Here is a 20,877-nt window from a genome sequence, read left to right on the forward strand (position 1 = left end):
TCTTGGTGGTTTCAAATAGTGGTACTCAAGTTCTGATTCTGAAACTAATTCAACTTCTTCTGAATCAGGCGGTGATACTTTAACAGTACAAAATCAAAAAGAAAATAATCTGTTCTATTAAAAACTTGAATAAAAGTAAATACTTAAAGTAGGGATTCAATTCGCTTGTCTTAGCTTGTTGCAAAAATAAAAGTAAAGATTACTTTAAAAATAAAAATAAAATAAAAATGAAAACAAAGAAGAGAAGAAGGAAGAAGGAGAAGAAGCAGGGGGAGAAGAGGACAGGGAGAAAGCGTGTCCTGAGAAGAAGAGGAAGAGAAGTAGAGATGAGAAGGGGAGAGTGTCTGTTTTTATGACCTGCAGCAGGGGCTGGCTGACAGTGTCACACCTCCTGTGATCTGAGTTGAGGCTCCCAAAAGTTAATCTAACTATACTATTGTATTTAACATTTTGAAATCGTGTTTTAACCTTCCCAAAACTTCACCATCTTAAAAGTCTAATTTTTGCCTTCGTGAAAAGATGCAACATGATAATGATCATTTGTCATTCAAGAGAATTATAACCTGATTAAGACATGAAGCACTTAAGTATACAACATATGACAATAAAGTATACAATACACAGTAGAACCAATGACTTATACATATTCCTTGTAGTTCTATCTTTAACAAAACATATCAGACATTTAACTGGTGAATAACACAAGTATTACACAAGGAATGATGATCTTCAAATCTCTCCTCCATCGACAAAGGGGAGGGCTTTTCTGTTGACCTCAAACTTATTGAGTAATAAATTTCATTTGGCTTCACAAGAACATAAGAAAGATCTGTTGAATGACCTTCTTACTCTATTTCGGGATCCGTTAAATTTAAGAAATTGAGATGTAGTTTATTTGTTATTTAGGACTTTTGGGTGAGAACAGAAGACTTAAAGGGGGATTGGTATGTCAGACCCAGGAACAACAACGGTCGTAAATAACAGTTGGACATGTGAGGAGAAGAACACACAGATTAGCTTTCCCATTAAGCCTTCCCCCACTGGAGAATGTCCCAGAGGGAGAGACATGTAGATTAGTAAAACATCTTAAATCACCACATCTATGTTAGAAACCAGTCCTTCTTCCTTTTGGTGTGACCAAAGAAAACTCCATCGGACTTCACCTTGTTTGACCTAAGGAAAAGTGGTACATCTTCTTTGGAGGAAGAGAAACAGGCCAGACGTGCTTAGTTGTTGTAAATTACAAAGAAGATCTCTGGTGATCTGTTTATAGCAAGATAAACAACATCTTCCCACTCTGTGGAGAGGAGAGGATTTGCCAGGCCAGGATATGGGGGCTTTCAGTCCCATATGCTTGAAAAAGGAGTCAATTTGGGTTAAAGGTAATCATGGCCGAAATGAGACCACTTTAAGATGCAGAGACAAGGCTTGTATTCCTACAAGGGCGCGTTTGTGTCGCGGTGCTGCAGAGACGAGAGCTGGGACACAGGGTCGGAGGCTCCATTCTCCATGTAACAAGTTACAAGTCGTTAATTTAACCAGCACTATTACTCTGAAGCTGTTTAATTAACGCATACATGAACCATAAGGCAAATGTCCCGCACAGTTCATTTTTAGCCTCTTTCCATCTGTGATCCTCTGATCAGAGCAGCGTCTATAGCAACTGTCTGTTATACAGAAATTGACACAATTTATCGATAGTCATATTTTGATCAACATTATGTTTCAAATGAATAATTTCATATTTTGCAGGTCAGTGCTAATTAACTAGCACAAGCCAACTTCTAATGCTAGTAATAGTAGCACTAACTTCGCGTCACCGACATGTCGTTAGCTTGCAAGCTAAAGCAGTAAGTCTGTAAGTCCATGAACTGTATATTATTTTAAATAGTACAATTTTATGGATAAATACTGGATATACATGTTATTGACTTTACCCATGATGCTTCACCTAAGCTGGCATTTCCACCCGGTCCACTGTAGCCAAGTTTGGCTTTGGTGCATGCGCGTCTGGAGTAATCGAGGTTCGATTATTTTCCCCTGTGACCTACGTGACGTCATTTCAACACTTTTCTACTCGTACCCAAAAACTTGAATTCGTGTTCACAGCAAGGACTTCGTAGTCGTAGGAATTAGAGTCTTACTCACAAGACTTTGCACTCACAGCTTTTAGATTCATACTCACATAAAAACAATCCTAACCCAAACAATTTCTCAGACTTGCGTATATGAGAGTAGAATTTTGTGTACAACAATTTTATTTGCACACAAATGTTTAACATAACGAATGCAAATGTTAGAATCATGCACACGTCTTTTTGACAGCGATCTTACTCCATAATGGACCTCCTTCTTGGATACAATCAGTGTCATTTCAGATGTCAGCGGGGGAATGTAAATCAGTGGACTTAAAAGAAAGAAAAAAAAATCTACTTCCTGGCCTCCGTGGACTCCCATCTCAATCTACCATAAATACACATCAATTTGCCTGCGACCACCAACAACGGATGGTTCAGCTTGCTTTCATGTGCAGACAAGTACATTGTTCCTGTAATAAAAACCTTTCATCTGGTTTGTACTTAAGTAGAAAAGAAGCAGATAGTACTACATAGAATATATAGAGTGTAAGTGCACTTTACTGATCATTGCTTTTCTTTTTAAGAGACTTTGAGTGTTCCGTGTAAAGCGTAAGATTAGCAGACAATGATATCAGTCATGCATATGGGCTTAAGGCATATGGCCACTTTCCATTTGGCTAAAGTTGTCCCTTCATTTCCTTTACTTGTGCCTCTTCTTCGAATCCTTAGTGCCTCCCAGCGGAGACGTGAGATGGCGATGCGAAGACGAGAGACAATGATGGAGGAATTTAATTCCCCAACCAGGACATCCTGGCTCCCCCCAGCAGAATTTTGAGGAGCCTGCAATTACTCGTGATGAACAGCATCCCAATATCCAATATTTAGAGATAATGAAGCAACAGTTTAAAAGAAATACTCTTGGCACCTGCTTACGGCTGCATCAGGACTGATTGTAGATAGCTGTGACAGGTCATCGTAGAGTGTGAGTGATGGAGACAACACAGTAAAATGTGTTTTTTTTTTCCAGAGAAAACAGAACAGACATGAGTAGTCTGACCTTCACTTCAGGAGTCAGGCTGATATTATAAGTGTGACTATGCTGTTTCCATAGATTGCCTTTGAGTAATAAGAACAATGCAATAACATCGAGTTCACAGTTATGGTGTTCCTTTCACTGTCTTGTCCGCTAAGCAGACCAATCAACTGACAGACTCCAATTAAAGGGGTGTTGCCCTCTGAAAACAAACAAGGCTTACGAATCTGACATGTTTTCATCAAATGCATTCACTGAGTTGTTGTCACATTCAAACGGCGGTTTCTTACAGAAACAAAAATCAGGCACAATATTTATTTTCGCTTTACTTTTCTTTGTTATCATTTGCTTACAACAGATTAGTTTATAATCCAAAGCGTTTGGTGTCTTGCAACTCAAAAGACATGTCAACAAAAAGCAAGTACAAGGACGTGTTAGAGGAGCAGCTCTCACTGGTTGGTTTCGGCTCAGGCGTGTCCAGTGCAATTTTCGATGCCTCCTTCAGGTCCAGCCCCTGCAGACAGAGAAGCAGAAGTCATTAGTTACTTCACTCCTCAGCAGGCCTGCATGCTGTTAATTACCTGTTGGGCCCAAATCTTGTATTTTGCTGTCTGTATTACCATCAGGACTTCTAAACTAAAGTGTTGCTGCTTCATTATGCAAACAATGAGAGAATCAATATTGAGAAACAGTCCCCTTCCACATGTCTCATGACTGAAACAGGAGCGCAGCAAAGTCGGATGAAAAATCAATCTGGGGGGTTGAGGTAGATCTACTTTGATCAAAATACACAGAAGCGTTGGATAAACTGTGCTATTGTTACTAAAATTTGACGAGGAGAAACCCCAGCTCTTAATCCTGCCCATGATGGCTGCTGTTTTTTCTATCCTACCACTTAATTACAGCTAATTACAGTTAATTGCAGTTATTCGGGATCACCTTGCATTCACCTTGTGTACATCACTCCCTGATGAGATGGCTAGTGTGAAAACCAGCAGGTCTCCTGAGTAGGATCAAACTTTCAACCTACTTCTTTGACAACTGCACTGAAAAAAGATACATTATGTTCTCCAGTAATGTCTGGCAGCATTGTGCAGTCTTTAAGCTACAGTGCGTGGACAAAATGCATGAATTCAAACATTGTTAAACGATCAGATTTATGAATAAATATGTGTATTGTTGGTACACATAATTAGTAAATATATCATGTTTGATTATATATGTATTGCAGAAAGAGAGCTATGATTTGCATTGTTCAATAAAAGGTCAACTCTTCTTTAAAGGTGCTGCAACCTGTTTGAAACACAAAATGCAGAGAAGACATTGTGCTCTATGACACTACACAGCTCATGAAGCCTGAGGCGAACTCCTACAGCAATTATGTTGCAGAGGGCCTCTGAATTATGTGAGAAGACGCAGTGAAGAGCCACAGGGCTAATGACTGGTTTGACCTTTCGGGGAGACCGGAGTCGTCGTTCTTCCTGGCAGGATTTCAGAAGCAAGGCAGCGGCAGATGGGAAGATGCTAAATAACAAAGGCACAAAAAAGCCTGTCTTTAACTTTAAATATCATTAAGATTAAAAGGACGAGGCTGTTGCTGGGAGCTGTCTGTTTTTTGAGAGGTTGTTGGCGGGACGAAAATGGCCGCACACACCATCAAGAAGCTGCATTTGAAATATAATGATAATGTGAAGCAGTCACTGGATAATAGCATTACCCTGCTCACATTGTCGAGATAATTTGGATTGTTGGTGTTTCCCACAGAGATTCAAACATATCTATAGATGTTTGCAGAAGCTGTTATGGTTGTTTGCCATGACCACATTAATTGTTTAAGACCATTGCAGCACAAAACGGAAATCAGGCCCACACTCGTTTGGTGGAAGTTTTTGCAAAACTAATTTAAAGTTCTGTAGATCAATAGCACCTTTGGGCCCATCCCGACTTATAGATCATGAATTTGAAATTGGTTGCCCCTCCCATGGAGCCCATTATTGTGCTTCATTGGAATTTGGGGAAAGTCATTGCAACACCTAATGCCACTAAGTTTGAAAACTCTAACGGGACGAAGTGACCTCGCGTGGACTGTAAAATATCTGGTCATATTGTGGTCATAGTCTCAGAGCGATGATTTGAGGGAACATTTAGAACCAGGCGAGCGCTTCGATCTCGGCGGTCGTCAGGGACAACGATGAAAAACGGTTTCCTGCCGCAATTTTCATCATGTCCAGTGATTTCAAATACAAGAGGATTTCACGGTCTCTGCTCAGACTATTACTTTTGCATTTGTAAAGAAACACTTTGAAGGGCTCTGGAGACCAATGAGCCGCACAAAGGCTCCTTCACTCTTCTTTTAATACAACACAGTTCTTTGAAAGGTCACACAAGATGCTGTTGATTTTTGCTGTGCAGATTTCAAGTCAGAAGTTTTTTGTTTTCTTTTTTTCTTCTTTTTTTAGTAGATGTGGTTGTCACAACCAAGAAAACAGGCACAAACACAGAAAGACTCCGAAGGAGGTCTGAGCAGATGTGATTTTGCCATCAGACTCAACAAGTGCTCTTCAACTAATACAACGAGGGAAAAGGTAGGCTACTGTACCTCTCCTTGCAATCTTCATTTGTCATTTTACGAGCTTTGGGGCATTTCTACAGGTTTGAATATTTCATTTATCCAACCTTAACTTGCTAGTGCTTGGTGGAGTGGCACAGGGGCGTGCACAGACATTTTTGGGGTCAGGAGCTTAAACAAATAAAGGGACACTCACCCCACAGAAAGGAAAATAAGGAAGTATGCAGTTTAATTAAAAAAGATTTCCATTATGCACAATACACACTTGTTGTTTTATATACAGGGGACCTTGTTTTCAATGTCACATATTTTTTGCCGTACCGTCTGGACAATACTGTGTGACACATGCCATCATAACTCTCAAGAATGTGTTCATGTTATTCTGGATAGGTGTGTGCCTCATTTACTGGCAACATTTAACTCTTCCTTTTGGTGAGTGGCTCAGCTGTGCAGGAATGTGGAATTTCTGAGGTAGGAGCTCAAGTAAACAAAGGACACTTACCTCACACCCGAATCCTTTGTTTCACACTCTGATGGTGCCGCACCATGATCATAATGAGCTTCCTGCGAATAATTGATGCTCCAAAAACAAGCAAGCCTCTTCCAATCCATTGCACCGTGCTTGTGCATGTGCAATGCAAGTTGATGGGATTCCTTGCTGAGGGTAGCACCATAAACACAAAACCTCCTGCAAAAGTTTTCGGAACACCTTGCTCCAGGATCTAAGTTACATCCATTTAAAGGACTATTGCTATAACAAAAGTGTCATGTTTGTGGAGATTTAGACTCAAAGAGAATATAAGGAAATATTCAAAACAGTCAAGAGGAGTACAGTAGATATTATATGGTTTGGATAAAATACTTCCCACATCTAAAACACTGCAAGCTCTTGCATACCACCCACGGGTATTTGGGGGCTGACACCACACAAGCTACTGTTATCGTCTTCAACAGTCTGCTGTGAAGCCGAGAAACAAGAAACGAGGACTCATCTGTGTCGATAATGATTTTGCCCGATGACCTTGACAAAGTGCAAACAGCACATTTCCATGTGCAGCGTTGCTCTGGGCTCTTTTCAGTCCTCTGTCTTTGGCTCTGCAGCGGTGACCCTTTTAGCTTTGCTCAATTTGTTGGCTACGAGACGATCTCAATGCCAACAAAGAGTGGGTGTTCTCTTTTCAAGTGAGAGATTTTGCATCAAAATACCCCGGCCGTGTTCCTGCCTCGCGCTGGCCCACTGGTCTTTACAGATTTTCAGTCTCACCCAGGAGCAATGGGGAATCAACACCAATGTTATATTTTGGATCACATCAAAAGAAATGATTTCTGCGCAGCAAAGCCGGTGGGAAACTGCTGGCCCCATCTTGCATATATTTAGATCTTCTCTTTTTTATCATCATTTTGCCAGCACTGCCCACCTCATTTTGAATTTTTCAGCACAAGCGTTGAAACTGAAACTGACAACTTCAGAGTTCCTAACCCTAAATCTGGGGAGAACATGTCTTACAAGTATGCTCTGAGAGTTGGAAGAGCCAAAAAGTTGCCGTTTTACTTGTTTTTAAGAGGTGAGACGTGTGACACAGTGGCCATGTTGTACTGTTTCATGACAGATTATTTATTTGATAAAAAAACCATGAATAATTATGTGACCAGTCATGTTAAAAGTTTTCATCAATGTTTCTTTGTTAAAGTTGGTCTGTGGAGCATTCTTGCAAACAAATTAAATGTATGTTTTTTCTCTGTTGGAGATTAAAACATCATGCTTCAGGAGCTACTTTTAGGAGACCTGGTAGACACAAGAGGACACAGGCGCTTTTGGGTGAAGATGCAGAGTGACGACCAATGCTAACCATTAAACATGCTCAAATACTCATGAAACTTTCTGCAAGTGTCAATCATGGTGGAAATGTTCTTATTTTAACTAAGGAATTTACATTAAAAATCTGAAACAGTTTTTAAGTCAGACCCCATTGCTCAGCGGTGCATGAAGCCAAAAAAGCTCAAAAAAGTTCCCGAGTATAAAAATACCAATTAATTACTGCTTGGAACAAGTAATCCAAAGATTTACGGTGACGAATTCAAAGAATATTTATGAGAGTCATCTGAGTAAAGACAAGCATCAATAAAGAACAGAAAGCTCACACAGAGAAACTTAGAATGAACATGATTAGCAAACTTTGGGCAAGAATCGGAGACACTTTCATTTTGTTGAAACGCACCTACAACGAGCAAGTCAGTGTAATGCAAAGTGGTGGGTATTTTGAATATGTATAGCATCAATGTGTGGAGTGGATAACCATTTAACATGCTCAAATACTCATGAAAGTTTCCACAAAAGTCAATCAGGGTGGAAGTTTACTTATTTTAAACAACAAATTTACAGAAATTTACAAATGTACAAAATCTGAACACAGCATTGATTAGCGGTGCATGAAGCCAAAAGAGCTTGAGTTCCCGGGTATTCCCGGTCTGGCTGCTGGGCCATGGCTGCCTCACACGCAAACACACGTGAGGGTGTGAGAGCTCATTATTACCTCCTGAAGTGATCGGAAAATGTATGGTAACAGACTGTCATGCTGAGGAGAACATGTCTTACAGGTATTCTAGAGTTTGAAGAGCCAAAACAAATGTTTAGTTATACCTGTCTTTGATTCGTCTGCACATTAGCCTTCATCAGAAGCATCTATGTATCGCGGCTGAGCCACAATCAAACATTTCCACAAAACACCAATGACATACCAAACTGGCTATGGAACACTACCTGGACTTCAGTAATGTAACCACACTGTAAACCCGAACACTACTACTAACTCAAAAGTATTGTGAAACAAACAAAATCCGCTAACACGTCAACCCAACTTTAAGTTACTAAGTGTTCCGAACGAGGAATGCAGTTATAATTTCGTGCTACTTAAATTGTCTGAGCGATCATCACGACCTTACTCAAAACCTTTGAATGCACGGAGGCGTGCAACGTAATGACGTCATTGCGCCATTACGTTGGCGGCACCGAACGAGGCAAAAATCAAACCAACATGGCGGTCGTGAAGCGAGGGGAGTGCATCGGCTGCTGAAGTTAAGAAAACTTGTAAGTATAAGGGTAAAGTCTTCCAAAACTCACTTGCATGTTGTTTAATTGCATAAATGCCACAACGAAATAGTTTTTGTTGTTTTTTGTTTGTCTGCGCTTTATTTTACACATTCAGCGTAACACGCGGTCACAGTTACCGCTCTTTGGCGAGGATGTGTTGCGAACTGAGTGCAATAATGACGATAAATATTTTCAGTCGACGCTATTTTTATTCTTTATAATTGTGTTTCTGCTGGTAAAGTTAACATTTGGTTAAAAATAAGCCGGTATGGTCCGGTAAAGCCGCCTCCCCCTCGAAGTAAGAAGACGGTGTGTGTGTGTGTGTGTGTGTGTGTTTGTTTGTGTGGGGGGGTGGGGACGAGTCCGGTGTTAGTATAAGTGTGGCAACACGAGGGCTATTACTACGTTATACACCAGATACCAACAACGCCACCTTGGGTTAGGGCCCAAGGACCCGTACTAAAGGTCAATTATTACCTTCAAAACGAAAAGGACACTCAGGTTCGTTCACTCAGGGAGGGAGAAAGAGACGGCGTTCAATGATCATATACAATATTTTATTTATTAAAAGATAAGCACAAGATTGGCAATGCAACAGAAAGAAGGGAGCCCAACCAAAAAGGGGGACGTAGGCTGAGGCTTACCGGCTGGGAGAGGGGTTTGGTAGGGGAAGTGACATCCAAAAGAAAAAGGAGAACACCCCACGCACACAGCAAAACGTGACGTGCAAACAAAGAAAATCTTAAAAAGGGATCACACAGCACACAGGGGACCACCACCACCGTCAGCCTTCAGCACTAAAGGGGAGAGGAAAACACGATTAAAAAGGGCTCAAATTTAAGGACAAAATCTTTTATAATGCGTGCCCACACATGTAAATGATCAATTAATAAACTGAAAAGTGTTAAATTAGATTAATAAATCAACCCAACAAACAAAAGAAACAAGTCTCTTGCCAGAGATATCAACTCAACAATTAACCAGTTTTAACAGTTTTAACTCAAATTGATCAAATTAACAACAGAAATTCAACCATTAAACAGGGAATAAATAAATAAACAATTAAACCAAACCTTGCCAGATTGCACTTAAGACACACACACACACACGCAGAATTACAGTTTTAGTGAGTGGCTGAGAGTTCTAGCAAACTCGTTGCATCCAGTACGAGTGACAGCCACACACACACGAAGCAGCACCGCACTTAGCAGCAGGAAACAGGCTGACCACCGGCGGCTGACCGGACCAGAGCCAGGCCGTCGGAGCAGCAGCAGCAAAGCAGCAGAACAGCGGCGAAGCAGCAGAACAGCGGCAGACAGCGGCGAAGCAGCGGCAGCAAGGTAGCAGCGGTAAAAGCCGTGATTAATCAGCTGTGCTCGCAGCTAACGTTAGCATTAGCTTAGCGTTAGCGTTTCAGTTCCAGCTATAAGTCAGAGTGCATTGGCATCCCTCCCAAAGAGGGAGAGGGGTGAAGAAACCAAACGTAGCAGGGAAGACAGCCACCATGCAGCACACAACCAGCAGACTGTTAGAGGGAGAGGAGCAGAAGAGGGGCTTAGCACCTGGCTACAGCAATAAATGGCAGAAGCATGTCATCACTCACCAATGCTCTGGTTGCAGCAATAAACAGCCCCTGACCGGTTGGCTCGACCGCGGTGAAGACGCCAAGTCTATTAGGGAACGACGGTTTTAATTAAATGAAACACGGACGAATATACAAAAAAACAGCACGGCAATGTGTGCTTACCTGTGCTCGGGCGCTAGCGGCACATACGACGACCCGGAAGTAGGCGGGCTGAAAAGGCAGGAAGCGAGAGGTCAGGAGGGGGGACACGGCCCACTTTTATCCCCTTGGGAAGAGCAGTGATTGGCTAATAAGCCAGAGGGACCGTGATGCAGCCAAACTAAGTCTAATAAGGCAGTGATGCCTCATACCACTACAATCCACCCCCCCCATTTTCATCGTCGACCCGACGATGCACTTAAGAAACTCAACTCTAAGACCATGGTCTAAAGAAAGCAGACACAGCACTTGACTGAACGGCTGAGGGCCCCGCCTGAGCAACCTCACTGGCAGGCCTGGGTAAGTGATGGAGGTTTGAGTGGTGTCCAGCGGTAGATCAGGTTGTCCGTCGCCTGACAGCTTCATCGTTCCCTGATTGAGGGACTGCCAAGGGGGCGGTGCTTAGAGAAGGGGACCGTGCCGTCGAGTGAACAGGAAGTGCTGAGGGTAAGGTTACTGCACGTAGCGCAGCGGTGTCGTTGCTCCCAGAAGAGGGAGAGACCGAAGAACCCAAAAGAGCAGGGTGCAATGGGACTGTTAAAGCAACGGGTGTCGCTGATGCAGGAGCCAGTTGGGCTTCTCCAGCAGAGTGATCAGCTGGTGGGAAAAGGGGGTCCCTTACCACAGCCATCAAGTCCTCATCGTCAGAGGAGCTCTCGGACACTGCCCGCCGGCCAAGTATGATGGGAAGAGGAGCAGGGTTGTCGCCTGAAGCAGCCATCCCAACTATGGCTTTAAGCAGTGTTCGATGTACCCGTTTGACTTTGGCAGGGTCGTCCTCTGGTGCAACTGTATACACTGCCCCATTGCCAGGGGGAGCTTTGATCACTCGATGCACCACAGGATTCCACTTATCCTGGATCTTATGCCGACCCTTCCAACCAAACTCCTTTAAAATCACTGACTGGCCCACCACCAGTGGTTCTGACCGGACAGACTGGTCATGGTTTTCCTTCCGGCGTTGGGCTGCCTCCTTCAGTCGGCCTCGGACGCCGTCAAAAGCCACATGTAACCGAGTCTGATGCTCCCGGACCCAGTCATTCACTGTCCCATCAACAGGATCCTGCACTCTTCCCAGCAAGAAGTCAACAGGGAGCCTTGCCTCACGACCAAACATGAGGAAAAATGGCGATTCCCCAGTGGACTGATGCGGTGTGGTGTTATAGGCGTACAGTATCTGAGGTAGACAGGAGTGCCAGTCACGCTTCCTAGAGGGAGGCAAAGTGCGCAGCAAGTCATGAAGAGTGCGATTAAAACGCTCACACTGACCATTACCTGCCGGATGGTACGGTGTGGTGCGGGATTTTTCGATGTTATAGAGACCGCACAGCTGTCGAATGAGTGCACTTTCAAAGTTGCGACCCTGATCAGAATGAATGCGCGCTGGAACACCAAACTTGGAGAACCACTCCGTGACGAGCGCTTGTGCCACTGTAGAGGCACGCTGGTCACGAGTGGGAATGGCGAGTGTATATTTGCTGAACACATCCGTCAGCACAAGGACGTTCTCCAGCCCGTTATGGGTTGGTTCAAGCATTGTAAAATCCATTGCCAGGATTTCATTAGGCTCTGAAGCAAGCAGATGTCCCATGAAGCTACGAACGGGTGGCCCAGAGTCTTTAGCCACTTGGCACCGCTCACAAGTTTGACACCAACGCTTCACATCGGTTGACATCCCCGGCCAATAGCACCGCTGCCTGAGCAATTCCAAAGTCCTGCCCACCCCCTGGTGCCCATGATTTTGATGGACCTCCATAAGGACTTTGTCCCTCAAAGCAGCTGGCAAAAGCACCTGGAGAACTAGTTCTCCCCCGTCAGAGCGAGAGACTTGCCGGTACACCACTCCGGCCCGTTCAATCAATCGCTCCCACTGCTTGAGAAGCACCAAGGCTGGTGGAGATAACCGCTTACGATCGTCATGATTCGGGTATCGTTTCTGCTGCCAAAACACAAGGACTTCCTGGGTCACAGGATCAGCTCGCTGAAGTTCTCCAATGTCTGCAGGCAGATGCTGAGGCAGGGCCTGAACAGCAGCCTGACAGGCTGTAGGCCCACTGGCCTGGAGAGCCTGTTGCAAGGGCTGAGGAAGTGATGTGCCGGAGACGATGATCTCAAGGTCCGTGGTTCTGGGAGGATGCAAGCGCGACAGAGCATCCGCATTTGTGTTACTCTTGCCAGAGCGGTAACGGATCTCAAAGTCAAATGACGCAAGTTGGGCTGCCCAACGCTGCTCCAGGGCTCCAAGCTTAGCTGATGACAGATGGCTAAGCGGATTATTGTCTGTGAAGACAAGACATTTGTGGCCAAGCAGGTATTCTCGAAATTTATCAGTCATAGCCCATTTTAGCGCCAGAAACTCCAGCTTCATAGAGCTATAATTGACAGGGTTGCGTTCAGTCGGCCTTAAGCTACGACTGGCGAAGGCAATGGGCCGCACTTTTCCTTCTTGCTCTTGGGAGAGCACTGCGCCCAGGCCCCCATGGCTTGCGTCGACCTCCAAGATGAAAGGAAGGGAGAAGTCAGCGTATGCCAGCACGGGTGCGGTGGTAAGCTTAGATTTTAGAGCCTCAAAGCTCCGCTGATGTTCTCCTGTCCATTTTCCCACAACTGGTTCAGAGCGTCTGGACTTGGACCCCACAAGTTCAGCTACAAGGCGATGTAGAGGGGCAGCCAACTTGGCAAAGCCTTCCACAAAGCGACGATAGTAGCTTGCAAATCCGAGAAAGGACCGCAGCGCCAAGATGGTGGTGGGAGGCTGCCAGTTGGCTACCACCTCAAGCTTGCTCGGATCAGTGGAAACACCTTCGGCTGAAATAATGTGGCCCAAGTAACGCACCTCCTGTTGAAAAAAGGAGCACTTTGACAACTTGGCCTTCAGGCCCTCGTGTTGTAATCGCTGCAGTACCACTTCCAGTCTCTCAAGATGTTGTTGAAAGGTAGATGAAAAAACCACAATGTCATCCAGGTACAAGAGCAGCGACTGACATTGCTGATCTCCAAAAACACGCTGCATAAGTCGCTGGAAAGTGCTGGGTGCATTACACAACCCAAAGGGCATGCGATTCCACTCAAAAAGTCCGAAAGGAGTGCAAAACGCCGTCTTGGGTCGGTCGGCCTCCGCCACCGGGACCTGATTGTACCCACTGGCTAAATCCATAGTGGAAAACCAGCGGGCTCCGGTGAGTGCATCCAGTGACTCCTCGATCCGAGGAAGAGGAAATGCGTCTTTTCGGGTCCTGTGGTTAAGCTGCCGATAGTCTACGCACAAGCGCAGACTACCATCCTTCTTTTTAACCAGCACGATCGGTGAAGCAAACGGACTGCAGCTTTCCCTGATGACCTGTGCACCTAGCAGCTGGTTAATGTGCTCCTTGACTACTTCGTACTCTGATGGCGGAATACGTCGATAGCGTTGACGGATGGGAGTGTCGTCAAGAAGCGGGATTTCATGTGCGATCAGGTTGGTGCACCCCAGGTCGCTGTCGTGAGTGGAAAAGACAGAAGCATATTTCCAAAGAAGGAGTCTGGCTTCCTTCTGTTCTTCAGCTGACAAAGCAGATAGATCAACCGCATCTATTTGGTCTTGCAGCGTAGGAACCACAGCCTGGGATGCAATGGTGGCCAGATAAGTTGGAACCTCCTTAACACTGGAGGGTAAGCTCACCACACAAACCTCACGCAATGCACCGACCTCTGTACGAGGGTAAAGCAGCACATCAGATGTTCCAACGTTTACGACAGGTATATACACAGTACCTCCCTCCACTTGAACCAGTGCTGGAGACGCAAGCAGTCCAGCAGGGAGACCCCGATCCGAGGGCTCAAAGAGCACAGTAGTCCCAGAATGCTGTGCAGAACAGGTAGCTGGAACAAGCTGCATAGTGCCACCAAAGATACGGCAAGCTTTCTTGCCTCGCAGCTTAACCTTACCAACGGCATCAAAAGAGGAAGTCAGAGAGGCTTGATGGCATCTCTGCAATGCCTGCACCACAGACTTTGGTGCTTCAGTGACGGTGGGTAGCTTAAACAGGGCAGAGCCATGTTGCCCAAACAAGGTGCTGTAGCACCTTCGTAAAATGTTCATCCCCAAGACACCCGGGGCAGGAAGAGATGCATCAGCTGGAGGGTCCTTGACCACCAGTAGCCCACACCCTGGCAAAGTCCGACCACAGAGCTCGACTTCGAGTTCCAAGTAGCCAAGGTATGGGATGGGCAGTCCATTGGCGGCTTGAAGCTGAAGCCAATGGCAAGACTTAAGTTTCTCTTGGTCCCAAGTCTCAAAGTGTTGCCGGAAGAAGCTTTCTTGGACTGTGGACACCATGGACCCAGTGTCCACTAAACAAGGAACTGTTACTCCCCCCATAACCACATCCATGTGTGGACAAGTGCTGATTAGCTTAGCTTCTCTGCGATCCCCCCACATGACAGGTGAGCCAGCGGCAACTCCCCTCGAACTTTGGCTCCGCAGTTCGACGGGCGCTAGTTTCCCGAAGGCTGAGCTGGATCCAGCCGGGAGACTGGCCGCGAGGAAGCAGACACTGACTGTTGAGGAGGGGCACGCTCTCCTCTGCACTCCCTGGCAAAGTGGCCTGGCTGCTGACATCGCCGGCAGATGACCGGACCACGGTAAGAATGGTTACGCTGCTGATTGATCTGCAGCTGAGCAAGAGTTTCTGTGAGATGTTTAAGCTGTTCCTGTTGGAGCTTCAACATTTGTTTCACCTCCTGCAGCTCTGAAGCCTGGGGTGGACTAGCCACTAAAGAAGCAGTCTGGACGCCACACTGCAAGCCCATCAACGAAGGAACTGAGTGGCTTCGGCCGCGCACACCCCCTGGCAATCCCTCTCGCTCCCACCTAATTGCCTCTGCTCTAGCAACCAGCAGAGAGACGGTAGGCTGCCTGCGTACTAATTGTTTTAATTCTCGACGAAGGGAACCATCAATGACATTTTCGATAAACTGATCGCGCAGCAAAACATCTGCAATTAGCATCTCGCTTGGAGCACTTTGTTTCACCGCAGACATCAAACTCATTAACGCGAGGGAGAACTCTTGCAGAGTCTCCCCATCTTGTTGTCGCCTCGAGAAAAACGCCTCCTGTAAGGCAACGTACGAGTCGGCACAACCATACAGCTCTCGCAATACCACGATAATTTTGGCTGGGTCACTTCTATCAGCGGTCGAGCGATATTTTATTTCTTCACGCGCCTCTCCCTCTAGATGGTCAAAAAGAAAGAACGCTTGATCAAATGTGGACAGGTGGCGAGCCCTCATGCAAGCCTGAGCTTCCTCAATCCACTCCTCTAGCCCTATACCTGATCTACCCCGAAACGCTGGGCACTTTCTATCTCTGGGTACAAGGACCAGTCGCTCTGTTACAGGAGCGATAGAAGTGGACGGTGTGGTGAGAGGTTCAGCAGGAATGGCAGGTGCAGCACTAGGACCAGGCACGGGCGCAGCCTGCTCCTGCTGCAATCTGTCATTCTCCGCCCTCAACTGTGCCACCAAATCCCTCAACTCTTGTAGCTCTCCCTCCATTTTGATAAAGTTATAGCTAAACTGAACGCTAGAGCCACGGCTACAAAAAAAGAAAAACGATACTCACCGCTGGTTCGTCAAGCTGCCATTCATTCACACACAAGGCAATCTGAAAATCAACAGGCAAAAAGAAAACATGGAACACACGTCTACCTCGACTGAGTGTATCCTGCCGACAACGCCAAGTTTGTGGCGACACGAGGGCTATTACTACGTTATACACCAGATACCAACAACGCCACCTTGGGTTAGGGCCCAAGGACCCGTACTAAAGGTCAATTATTACCTTCAAAACGAAAAGGACACTCAGGTTCGTTCACTCAGGGAGGGAGAAAGAGACGGCGTTCAATGATCATATACAATATTTTATTTATTAAAAGATAAGCACAAGATTGGCAATGCAACAGAAAGAAGGGAGCCCAACCAAAAAGGGGGACGTAGGCTGAGGCTTACCGGCTGGGAGAGGGGTTTGGTAGGGGAAGTGACATCCAAAAGAAAAAGGAGAACACCCCACGCACACAGCAAAACGTGACGTGCAAACAAAGAAAATCTTAAAAAGGGATCACACAGCACACAGGGGACCACCACCACCCAGGAGGACCACCACCACCACCGTCAGCCTTCAGCACTAAAGGGGAGAGGAAAACACGATTAAAAAGGGCTCAAATTTAAGGACAAAATCTTTTATAATGCGTGCCCACACATGTAAATGATCAATTAATAAACTGAAAAGTGTTAAATTAGATTAATAAATCAACCCAACAAACAAAAGAAACAAGTCTCTGGCCAGAGATATCAACTCAACAATTAACCAGTTTTAACAGTTTTAACTCAAATTGATCAAATTAACAACAGAAATTCAACCATTAAACAGGGAATAAATAAATAAACAATTAAACCAAACCTTGCCAGATTGCACTTAAGACACACACACACACACACACACACAGAATTACAGTTTTAGTGAGTGGCTGAGAGTTCTAGCAAACTCGTTGCATCCAGTACGAGTGACAGCCACACACACACGAAGCAGCACCGCACTTAGCAGCAGGAAACAGGCTGACCACCGGCGGCTGACCGGACCAGAGCCAGGCCGTCGGAGCAGCAGCAGCAAAGCAGCAGAACAGCGGCGAAGCAGCAGAACAGCGGCAGACAGCGGCGAAGCAGCGGCAGCAAGGTAGCAGCGGTAAAAGCCGTGATTAATCAGCTGTGCTCGCAGCTAACGTTAGCATTAGCTTAGCGTTAGCGTTTCAGTTCCAGCTATAAGTCAGAGTGCATTGGCATCCCTCCCAAAGAGGGAGAGGGGTGAAGAAACCAAACGTAGCAGGGAAGACAGCCACCATGCAGCACACAACCAGCAGACTGTTAGAGGGAGAGGAGCAGAAGAGGGGCTTAGCACCTGGCTACAGCAATAAATGGCAGAAGCATGTCATCACTCACCAATGCTCTGGTTGCAGCAATAAACAGCCCCTGACCGGTTGGCTCGACCGCGGTGAAGACGCCAAGTCTATTAGGGAACGACGGTTTTAATTAAATGAAACACGGACGAATATACAAAAAAACAGCACGGCAATGTGTGCTTACCTGTGCTCGGGCGCTAGCGGCACATACGACGACCCGGAAGTAGGCGGGCCGAAAAGGCAGGAAGCGAGAGGTCAGGAGGGGGGACACGGCCCACTTTTATCCCCTTGGGAAGAGCAGTGATTGGCTAATAAGCCAGAGGGACCGTGATGCAGCCAAACTAAGTCTAATAAGGCAGTGATGCCTCATACCACTACATAAGTAACGGCAGTAGTGGTAGTAGTCGTAGTAACGTGGCCGGGGCATGATACAGACAAGTCCGGTGCTGCTCAGTGAGCAGTTTTTGCACTTGTTTACAAATTAAGCGTAACACGCGGTCACAGTTAACATTACGTTACCACCGGTCTTTGGTGAGGACGTGTTGCATGAACTGACTGGAAAGGGTTCACAATCTGTGTTTTAAAATGTATAAATTACTTTATTTATTTCTAGCTAAAATATTCTAATTAGAAATTTGGACTGCATTGTTTGAGTGGTTTCAGAGTGCTATTTTTTATGTCATCCCACAGGATCAAACACCTGAGACCAGAGAAGAGCACTGAGAGCCATTGGTGAAGGACTTTCTGGAGAGATGGCCTGCCCTTCAGGTCCAATCACAGGTAAAAATAATAATAACAAAAACAATAATACACAGACTCAAAGTGTTTTCTGCTCATCTTCAACTATTTTTATTGTACTGGCTATTCATTTTAAAAAGATAGTGCACCCATCAAATGTGACTATGATGTGTTTCCCTTTGGTATTTTACTGTCTTTCACATACTTTGTGTGTCCATGTTATTTTGTAGGTCTGTGCTGAGTTCCACAGGATCACCAATGTAAATTTACGGAACCAGTTTTATTCTGAACTAGATCGGCACATTCCACAGCTCATAGAACTTTACAGACAGAAGGCAGCTCGTACTGGAAGGGTGGCAGGAGCACTGTGAGACATCCTACAGTATTATGAAACTGAGGTGAGTTGAAAAAAAGCTAAAATGGACTTTGTCTAAATTTTATCCACATGGAACAGCTGGCTCCCAGGATTGTCAGCATTTACTACCACTTCATTACTATATACTACTACTACACAAGGGGCAGTCCTTCACTTTTAACTTTAAATCAATTAGTTATCCTGTAACATGTACATATTTAGTACAGTAAGTCATACTTTGTCGGCAGCAAAGGGCCCCTGTTTTTTTTCTCATGTGTCTTTGTTTATCCACCCAGGATGTGCAGGATATCAACATGAAACGCACTGTGGCCCTTCGTGCTCTCTCAGTATACCTGCGGGAAGAGGACACACAGTTTTTCAAGACTTGGAACGTAAGTCTTAATATATTTATATAAAAGATCTCATCACTAATCACCTTTTACCATTGGAGCTCTTTTGAAGTGCCTTGGTGTTGTAAGTAGGGCCCTAAGGCTTCTTTTTCTCACCATCACATACTCACTCCTCTCTTTCTGCTCACTCACTCACACTCACTCACACTCACACACAGGTTAAGATGGCACCCCCAGCAGAGGTCCAAGGGATTTCTCAAAATATCTGAGGGGAAATTTTCTAGTTGAGCCACTTAACCTTAATTGGGGGGGGAGAGGAGTAGTGGAGGAGGTTAACTTATCTTTGTTGTTATTGTGTAATACTTAGTTGTATACTTAATTTTTGAATGGGCAGCTGTATAAGTATTCAGAAATAGTTACCAGTGTACTTTTGCATTTTCGAGACTGAGGAATCAGAGGAGCCAGACATCGGGGACACACCCATTGGTATTGTCACGATGATCAGAGAAAGAAGTGCATCTCCCGTTCACTTCAGTCCCGTATCCACAGCCATTGTGGTGGAAGATGAATTCATCATGAGGGACATTGCCACGTTTGCCGATGCATATGTGTTACTGTTTGGGCTGGTGTATGTGTTACATCTCGACTACCCAAAGAAGCTCGTTGGCACCTTCACTTCATACAGAAGGTTCTAATGGGGTTGGATGACGGTGCACCCCTGAAACCTGCTCTGCTCTCTTTGAAAAATGACCTGCTTACAGTGTAGACGTTACCTGTATGATGTAGCATGTTTGTTGTTACATTGATTTAAGATGTGCCTGTTGTCCTCCTGTTTCGAATGGTCCTTCTTTCCCTCCTTTCTCCCCTCTTCCACCATCATTTCCTTTCCTTCTTCCTTCCTAGACCCAATCTGTTCCCTTTGCTTTCTTTCTTTTTTCTTTGCTCCCTCCCTTCTTTCCCTACATCTTTTCTTCTTCTTCCTTCCTTGACCCAATCTGTTTACTTTGCCCTGACTTCTTTCCTTCCTTTCTCCCTTCTTTCCCTACATTCTTCTTCCTGCCATGATCTAATCTGTTCCCTTCCTCCATCTTTCTTTCCTTCCTTTCTTGACCCAGGAGGACAACAAGAGGGATATTAAACAGTTTTTTTTCTGCTTATGCAGATATACACTAACTTCCAAAAATGCACCAGGGTGAGTGCAGGACAAAAATAATGCACCAAAAGGGTGTGTCTGATTCGTTTACCTGGAGAAACAGAGTTTTTGTTGGCCTCTCTTTTCAAAAGGCATAGATTTTAAATCTATACATTTCCTTTTTGGTTATTTATTTGATTTATTTTTTATTCATGTGCAATGACTTGATATCTGATATCCTGATATTTACTTTTTGGTTATTTATTTAATTTATTTTTTATTCATTTCAAATTATTTATTTCCTTGAATGGCCATAGATGTAAAAAAAACTTGAAGATGCTGTTTTGAAAGGCCATTACTTTACACTGAGCACAAGTTCCCAATGCTTTTATACAAACATTTAAACATTTGCAGTGATTTATACATAACCATACAAATCTGTTTTTATATAATGTATGTGTGGATGTATATGTTGACGGTTCATGATATGCAAGGTATCCTTCAACCAAATGGGGTGTGTTTACATTTTCAGATTGTGCATTTGTTGGCCTGGTTTTACTGGCCTGGTTTTACAAGTTGGATGTCCATGGTTAACATACAGATGTGTGTATGTGGTGTTTGTATACTTACAGCTCTGTTGCTGTGACCAAAGTGGTTTGGAGAAAAAGAATAAAATCTGAATAAAAACATTGAAATATTCTACATTTTTGTGTGAAGAAGTTTATTTGAGTATTCTGAACTTAAAAAAAAATAGTTTATGAGCTTTGTAAAATTCTTTTTGGTTACTAACCAGTATATTTTTTTAGTTTA

The 20,877-nt window shown here is 44.6% G+C and overlaps 1 long non-coding RNA gene across 1 annotated transcript; it reads left to right on the forward strand.

Moving 5' to 3' along the window:
- The first annotated feature begins 8,576 nt into the window (after nt 1-8,576).
- On the forward strand, nt 8,577-20,769 carry LOC115582374 (uncharacterized). The gene is made up of 5 exons (XR_003984162.1): nt 8,577-8,768; nt 18,183-18,272; nt 18,461-18,628; nt 18,882-18,977; nt 19,379-20,769. It is a non-coding gene; the product is annotated as an uncharacterized LOC115582374 (long non-coding RNA).
- Nucleotides 20,770-20,877: the final 108 nt, after the last annotated feature.

The sequence above is a fragment of the Sparus aurata genome, chromosome 5, assembly GCF_900880675.1.
Source record: "Sparus aurata chromosome 5, fSpaAur1.1, whole genome shotgun sequence".
Lineage (NCBI taxonomy): Eukaryota > Metazoa > Chordata > Actinopteri > Spariformes > Sparidae > Sparus > Sparus aurata.